The sequence below is a fragment of the Nicotiana sylvestris genome, chromosome 3 (genome assembly GCF_000393655.2).
Source record: "Nicotiana sylvestris chromosome 3, ASM39365v2, whole genome shotgun sequence".
NCBI classification, from domain to species: domain Eukaryota; kingdom Viridiplantae; phylum Streptophyta; class Magnoliopsida; order Solanales; family Solanaceae; genus Nicotiana; species Nicotiana sylvestris.
In genome coordinates, this window is record NC_091059.1 from 49691969 (window position 1) to 49699294 (window position 7326).

At 33.4% G+C, this 7326-nt stretch overlaps 1 long non-coding RNA gene across 5 annotated transcripts; it reads left to right on the forward strand.

Annotated features, from left to right (window-relative positions):
- Nucleotides 1–364: 364 nt before the first annotated feature.
- LOC104231079 (uncharacterized) lies at nucleotides 365–6867 on the forward strand. 5 transcript variants are annotated; one of them, XR_011406030.1, is made up of 5 exons: nucleotides 365–605; nucleotides 2814–3020; nucleotides 3100–3192; nucleotides 3334–4804; nucleotides 6578–6867. It is a non-coding gene; the product is annotated as an uncharacterized lncRNA (long non-coding RNA). The 5 variants fall into 5 exon arrangements; XR_011406033.1 differs by having other exon boundaries at nucleotides 366–605; nucleotides 2814–3192; nucleotides 3334–4165; nucleotides 4524–4804; XR_011406032.1 differs by having other exon boundaries at nucleotides 366–605; nucleotides 2814–3192; nucleotides 3334–4165; nucleotides 4531–4804.
- Nucleotides 6868–7326: the final 459 nt, after the last annotated feature.

A 7326-nucleotide genomic window follows, 5' to 3' on the forward strand; every position in this document is an offset into this window, starting at 1 on the left:
TACTAATGCAATATCTTTAGACCTCAACATCCGAACCTACTAATCCAAAATGGCCACCATCCCTTCTACATAAGCCTGATTCTCATCCAACTGCACTGAAATGATATCCAACACATGTGACTGATCCTCATAGTATTTCTGAAGCATGAAAACATGAAACACTAAATGGACTCTTGACAAGATGGGTGGCAAAGCAAATCCCACTACAAGAGATTTGATTTTTAATGACCACTTCTTAATAAGGGGACATAAATTCAGTTGTTATAAGTGTACTTATAGCAACAATTTTTTTTTTCCGGTCGTTGAAACTGAATATTAGCTCAATATTAACAAAGGGATATTATTCCCGTCGTCAAACAATTAATTAATAAAAAGTGGTGCTAACTTTCCCTCTTTTTTCCCGGCCCCCTCCGCCAACCTCCCCCCAAAAAACCCTAAGACTTCTCCAACACCTCTATTGTGAACATTATTTTCATAAACCTGCAACTGCAAAGTAAAATGCGACGAAACTGCTGGTCTTCAAACGTCAATATCATCGTATTAGAGAAATTGCTGGTCACCTCCATTGACAACAACTGCTCATCTTCGAGTTTCTTCTCATCAAGGTAAGGTTGAAATTGTACCCTTTTATGTTAATATTGATTTAGATGAAACTCAGTTCCAAACCATGGCTGTTCAAATTCAATTATCATGTTTTGAACAGAAAAAGTGAGTGAAAAGCTAGGGTTTTAAGTGCAAAATTTATTCTCTACTCTTGAGTTTTCTTCTTCGATTTTTTTGTTCGCATTTCAAATTTCAGAAAAAAAATACAAAAAGAGATGTACAAAGATTTAAGTTTCTTCTCTGGTTTTCGGCTATTACTCCTCTGATTTTGAAGTTAAGTTTCTTTCATAGACATAGATATAAAACAAAAAAAATTATTTTAGTTTCTGCCCTGTTGTTCTTCATTCATGGATCTTGCTTGAGCTTGGTTGGTGTTTTCGCGGGGTTCGACGTGATTATTCAAGGACGAAGTTCATGTTTCTGAGTTTAGTTAGTCACTTTTTTCCTCGCTTAAATTTTGGAGTCAAAATATGTGTAGTTGCTGATTCTTGAATTGCCATTAAGGAAAGTTTTAGCTTAACATGTCTATTTCTATCACTCCCTTTCTATTTTAAATTGTGAATCGAACTTCAAAATGAGCCTTTTAAGGATAAGCCGAGTTTTGGGTATAAATTGTTTAGTTAGATAATTGATTTCTTTACGAATCCATTCATTTAAAATTAAGTAAAGCTTTCTTGCTGATTCTATGGATTTGTTGTAGAGTTTCCCTTTAAGAAAATATCTTGATAATGAATTAGTTGGAAAGACTTTCTTTACTAAAACAGTATGTTGTTGGATTTCGCTTTTGATTAGAGCCGTATTGGGTGCTTCTGGTTTGGTACTGAAATAGCATTTTGTTATCTAGTTCAAGGAGGTGAATTTCTGTGGATTAACTGCTGGTTCTAATTCCTAACAGTTCAATGATAGTTGACGCTGCTTTGTAGCTATGAACATTAATATAATATATTTGTAGTAGGTTCTAGTTTAAATATGTATTTTCTGTTTGCTAAATCCAAATGCTAGTGTAGTAACTTGTGAGCAACTTAGCTGGGTCAAGTATTTCCTTACTTTCCTTGCTAGATTTCTTCCACCTCTAAATTTGAAGTTGTGCAATCTTTTTGAGCTTATCATGCTTTGGTCTCTTTATTCACTGTACTCATGTGTTCTTAAATGTCTTCATATGCCCCTACCTAAGGATTTTATGTCATTTATGCTGGTAGCTTTAATAGCAAAATAAGAACTTGTAAAAATTGATTGATGGAATTGGTATTCTTTTACTGTTTTAGTGAGTTCTCTGTTTGAAGATATTGATTATTTTTTTCAAAATTTAGTGTCTCAAGTATTCTGGATTTTCTTCTTAGAATTATAAGTTTGTCAAATATACAGAGGCTTCCTTTTTATGATTTGGGTTAACGAAAAATATTCTCAATTATCAAGAGTACTAATGTCTGCAAAATAATGTGTGATGAACTGAGAGTTCTTCTAGAGGTAATTTAGTATGTTAAGTGTATTGCTCGTTGAAGTTTCTTTAAGTTTGTACTTAAGACCAAGTTTTTGATTATTTTGATTCGGTATGTGTGTGCACTTAAGAACTTGTTATTTCTCTGTATGAATAAATGTCTCCCTCTCACATTTCATCAAGTCCTAGTTTTCTGATTTATCTAACTTCTAATCTCACCATTGCATATGCGTGGTCATTAAGTGGCGATAAGCAGGATTATCAATAAACATAAGTCATATAAAATAGAAAGCTACTATCCATGACAAAGATAAACTCGTCCTTCTTAGTTCTGATTCTGAAGTTTTTATGTAGAACTTGATCATTCTTCAATATGGCTTTGGCTTGCCTTGGCAATGAAATAACTTCAGTGAAGAATATCTCTTGTTTCTCCTTTACTCCAATATTAGCTAGAGCATCTGCTACACAATTGTCTTCCCTGTAGCAAAATTTTGTATGAAATCTGCTTCTGGTAAGCAATTGAGTGATCTGCTCTCTGAGTGGCCACAAAACCTTGGTGTCACCTTTAATAAAATTCACTAAAATCATATAGTTTGTCTCTATTATCACAGTCCTCATACGCTTCGCCGTTGGTGACACACCATTGTAATCCTTTTAGCATAGCTGGTTAAATTTTTATTTTTCATCTCTTTTGATACTCACAGGTGGTTAAAATTTTATTTTCTAGTTACTAGATAAGTTTCATGTTTACTGATACTTTTGAATATTGTAGTACAAATTTGAAAGCGATGACATAAATGATTAACGAGATCATGTCTTGAAACATATGAGAAAATTATGGAACAATTAGAGAGGATGGTTTTACAAGGATATTAAGTCCAAGCTACTTCGTGATGCTCTAAAAGATGTGCCAAATGGGGTAGACAAGAGTGATTGGGAATGACTTGTCAAGGAGCAATTTTTAACTGAAAAATTTAAGGTACGATATCGTAGCTATTTATTAACATCTTGTAATATTAAATGGCTGACCATAATTTTTCAATGTATTCTCAATTTAGGAAAAAAGTGCAAGAAACTCGGTCAATAGGTCTAAGTTGAGTATGCCTCACCGTACGGGTAGGAAGCTAATTAGAGAGATCATTTATGAATTGGTGAGTAATCCACTAGATGTGGCAACTATCTTTTTTGAGATTCATAAGAAGGACAATAAGCTTGTTGAACCTAAAACCAATGAAAAATATGTATATTTATTGATAAATTTTATTTTACATCATTTGTGTACTTTGTTGCAGTACCTTGGATTGGAGTATCAAATGAATTTTGACCTTGCAACCATGTCTTTCCTGTCAAAATAAGTTGGATTGGTATTACCTATTTGTCTCTCACCTTATTACTTCTTTTTTTCCTTCTATTCTTGTATTTGCATGTGCTCTTATATATTTCTCATTCTCTAAATCGGAAGGCCAAACGTCCTAAATGTTTAGATATGTGAATATAAAAGATATGGTTTGTTCCCTTGAGCAAGGCATGGATGTAGTGTTGTTTTTTTTCTTTTAGTTTTGTGTGTTGTATGAAACTGGATATTCAAGTCTTGCTTCAACCTCTTGGTAACTTCTTGAGTGCTTGTTGTTTTGCTGGTGCCAATTCCCCTTTCACTGTTCTCTTTTGTTTCTAAGCTAGGTAAAGTATGGCATGCATGTAATTCATCAAACCGTATGAATCATGTCTAATACAAGTAAGAAATGAAACCAAAATGCCTGAAAGTGTCCTCATGATTTTCTAGTTCTTGTATAAGTGGCGGAGTATTGTGCTGTTTACCAATATATAAAAAAATAGCTGTGAACTATTGCAGGATCTGATAAAGCGTAAGAGAATGATTGCGTACCTTTATCTACATAGGGTCTAAGAACTCTGGATGCAGAGCCGTTGCGGTTGTGCATATAAGTAATAAATGAACTCTGGATGTTTAGGGTCTGGGAACTCTGAATTTGAAAAATCATTCAACATTCTAACCGTTTTCCCTTATTTGGTTTATACATACTATGACTTTTCTGCAGCTCTTCCGTGAATACAGGTTTCAGTGGCTTGTATCGAAATATGAAAAATGTATTGCTTCTGAACTTGGTGCGTAGTTTCAATACCAAGACTTGTGTTGAAACATCTGGATTCTTCTTTGTTTTATTTTGTCCTTATTGTTGTAAGAGATCCATAGTTCCCTATCACAACTAGAATTTTATTCGCCAAAATTTTGATAATTTTTCTTTGTGAGCCGAGGGTCTATCGAAAACAGCCTCTCTATCTCTATGAGGTAGGGTTAAGGTCTGCGTACACACTATCCTCCCTAGACCCCATTTATGGGATCAAACTGGGTTTTTTGTTGTTGTTTTTTACTTTGTTGCAGTATTTAGTTAAATTATCTTTCATTTTATATGTTAAAATCCAAAAAGTGGTGGAATCTGAAACATCTCTTACAAATATTGAGATTGTAGACAAGTGCTTTGGACCTCAATGCAAGAGTCATGTAGTTGGATTTGGTGCTGGGATAACCGCTAAGGAGTTGAAAGGTGGTAACTCCTCGAAAACTGCATTATTAGAGATGTCGAATGCTACTGAAAAAGAAAAGGAATCACTAAAAGGACGCTTGGAAGGGCTAGAGAGTAAATATGATGTGTTAGAGAGTAAATATGTATAGCTTGCAAGTGTTGTATTTGATCGGACTTCATCACCATCTTCAAGTGAGCAATAGATTGAAGCATTTAACAGGTTAGTAGATTGAAATCCTATTGTATTGTGTGATAAAATTATTGCAATGTTCATGTGAAATTTTTTTCTTATGTTATTAAGGTTTATGAATAAACAAATTTATAGTCATTGAAACTAGTGAATTTAAGTAAGTCACATACAATTACATAACTTTTCCCTTAAACTTTCCATAACAATCTATTTCCCATTTAGTACTTTCTTTTTTATCCTTTGTTTAGTGGTAAACTCATGTTATAGAAATCTTAGAGCCGCATCCGCCTCTGGTCTAGGTGCACGCTAGCTTAACCGTGCATGCACTACAATTTTTTTTTTTTTTTTAGTTTCAGCCAGCTTTATTACATGACTTTGATATAGTTCTAACGCTATATACTGCTGCGTAAAGGGTATAAACCTTGCCATGTTTTCATGTCCAAAGACTCTGTGCCTGGTTTGTGGTCCTATGAAAAGGTACGGACCAACATACGTTGGGAGATGAAGTGGTACAGTTCCAGTCAAGTTCCAATTGTACAAAAATTGACCAGAACGGAAACTCTTGGAGTTCCAATCACACTTGTCTATATCGTACTTTAGTCATAGCTTTAGTATCATCCTTTTGTGGAAAAGTTTTAGTGTCCATATTTTTTCAAGTGGAGGATACCTTTACGTTAGTTGCTCACATTCTGTAAAGTGGGGTTCTAAGAACTGAAATAAAAAAAAAAAAATAGAATCATCACTAAAGTAATTTAGGAAACTACTAAGTAGCAAAAGGAACAACATGATTGTACCTCGTACACTATCTTGAAGAAGTATAGATTAGTCATCTGGTTACTACCTTTTGCAATAAAATATAAAAACAATTTATATATAATAGAAATCCATCAATTCAGCATCATTGGCATATGGGATCATTCCACTAATAGAGATGGAGTTACATATAACTATAGAAAGTTTTTCACAAATGATATTCCCTTCTCAGCCAGCTGTTTAGGTGGACACACATCTTGTGCAATCTTTTCCTAAATATCATATTTCATTAATCAGAATGTCATCTTATAAAATATACTACAACCCGCAAATTGTTATTTATCTCAAGAACATATTGACTATGTTAATATGTCTCAAGTGCAGTATTTTTTCTCAAGAACATATTGACTGATCTTTCTTCTTTAGTTGTTTGATCAGAATATGTCTTATGTGTCATTCCTGCACATTACCTTAATGTATTGTTGTTACTATTGTTTGCTACTTGTTGCCTTATTTCCACTGTGCCTTGAGCCGAGGTTCTATTGGAAACAATCTCCCTGGGTAAGGTCTTTGTACACATGTCCTCCCCAGACCCCATTTATGGGATTACACTGAGTTCGTTGTTGTTATTGTTTGTAACTCATTTTTTGTATCTCAATCGCCTACCCCCATGATATGTAGAATTGCAAGAAGCTTGATACAGGATTTGCTTCCCAAAAAGTGTGGTGCAGGTTTTAATGCATAGGATTTAGTGATGTAAAACTATATGTCATTAGTCAGTCTGCTGATTATTGTACACAAACAGAGGAAATTTAACGCGTTGTTTTTCTGCTACAATACTGTCCCCACTGTTATGTCATCTAATCTTTGTATTATTTCAATTTCTTCTTTATGACCATCAATGAAGCCTTTAATGGAATTATTATATTGTCATACATTTGTTATGTTAACAGATCTGGATTTTCTTTATTAACTGGCATACATTTGCTCTTTCTTCTTTAGTTATTTATTCTTTGTTACTAAACTAGCATACATTTGTTATGTTAACAGATCAAATATTTGAAGTCCGAAGAACCTATCCTTGAAGAAAGTGTCAGCAAGTTGTAGTACAAGAAGTTTATATTTTGTTAGGGGTGGTTTAAAGACACTGTTACATATGCTGCAATTTTATGTTTCTCTTTTAGGAATTATAAAAAATGATGTCATACGATATAGATTGGTTTCTGGTAAATATGATATTTTAGTTTTTTTTATTAACAAAGATATCAAGTATTTGGTTTATTTTCGAGTTTTGTTGGGTGTGTATGAAAGCATATAAACAATTATTTCTATTTATCTAATTTAAATTTTCATAATTATATTTACTATAATTTTACATTGGATAAGGAAAATGTGGTCAATGAAACTCTTTAACTATAAGTTTCTCAAATAGATAAATGGGCATTAACGAAGAGAAATTTGGTTCTTAAAAGTAGTTATATATCTAACGAAGGGAATATCAGTTGCTAAAAGCACTTCTAATGATTGAATTAGTTGTTGTCATTAAATACTTTTAACGATTGGATAATAAATTAGTGAAAGGAAAATCCTGTCGTTAAAAGGGATGTCTAACGACCGAAAATTATGTTGTCGCTAAAAGATCTTTAATGACCGGATTGTAATCCGGTCGTTAACTTTTAACATCAGAGCTTTTATTGACCAGTGACGACTGGATTTTTTCTGGTCGTTAACAACTTATAACGGCCGGATTTGGGTTTTTAACGACCAAATTTCCCCTCACTAAAGGCATATTTTCTTGT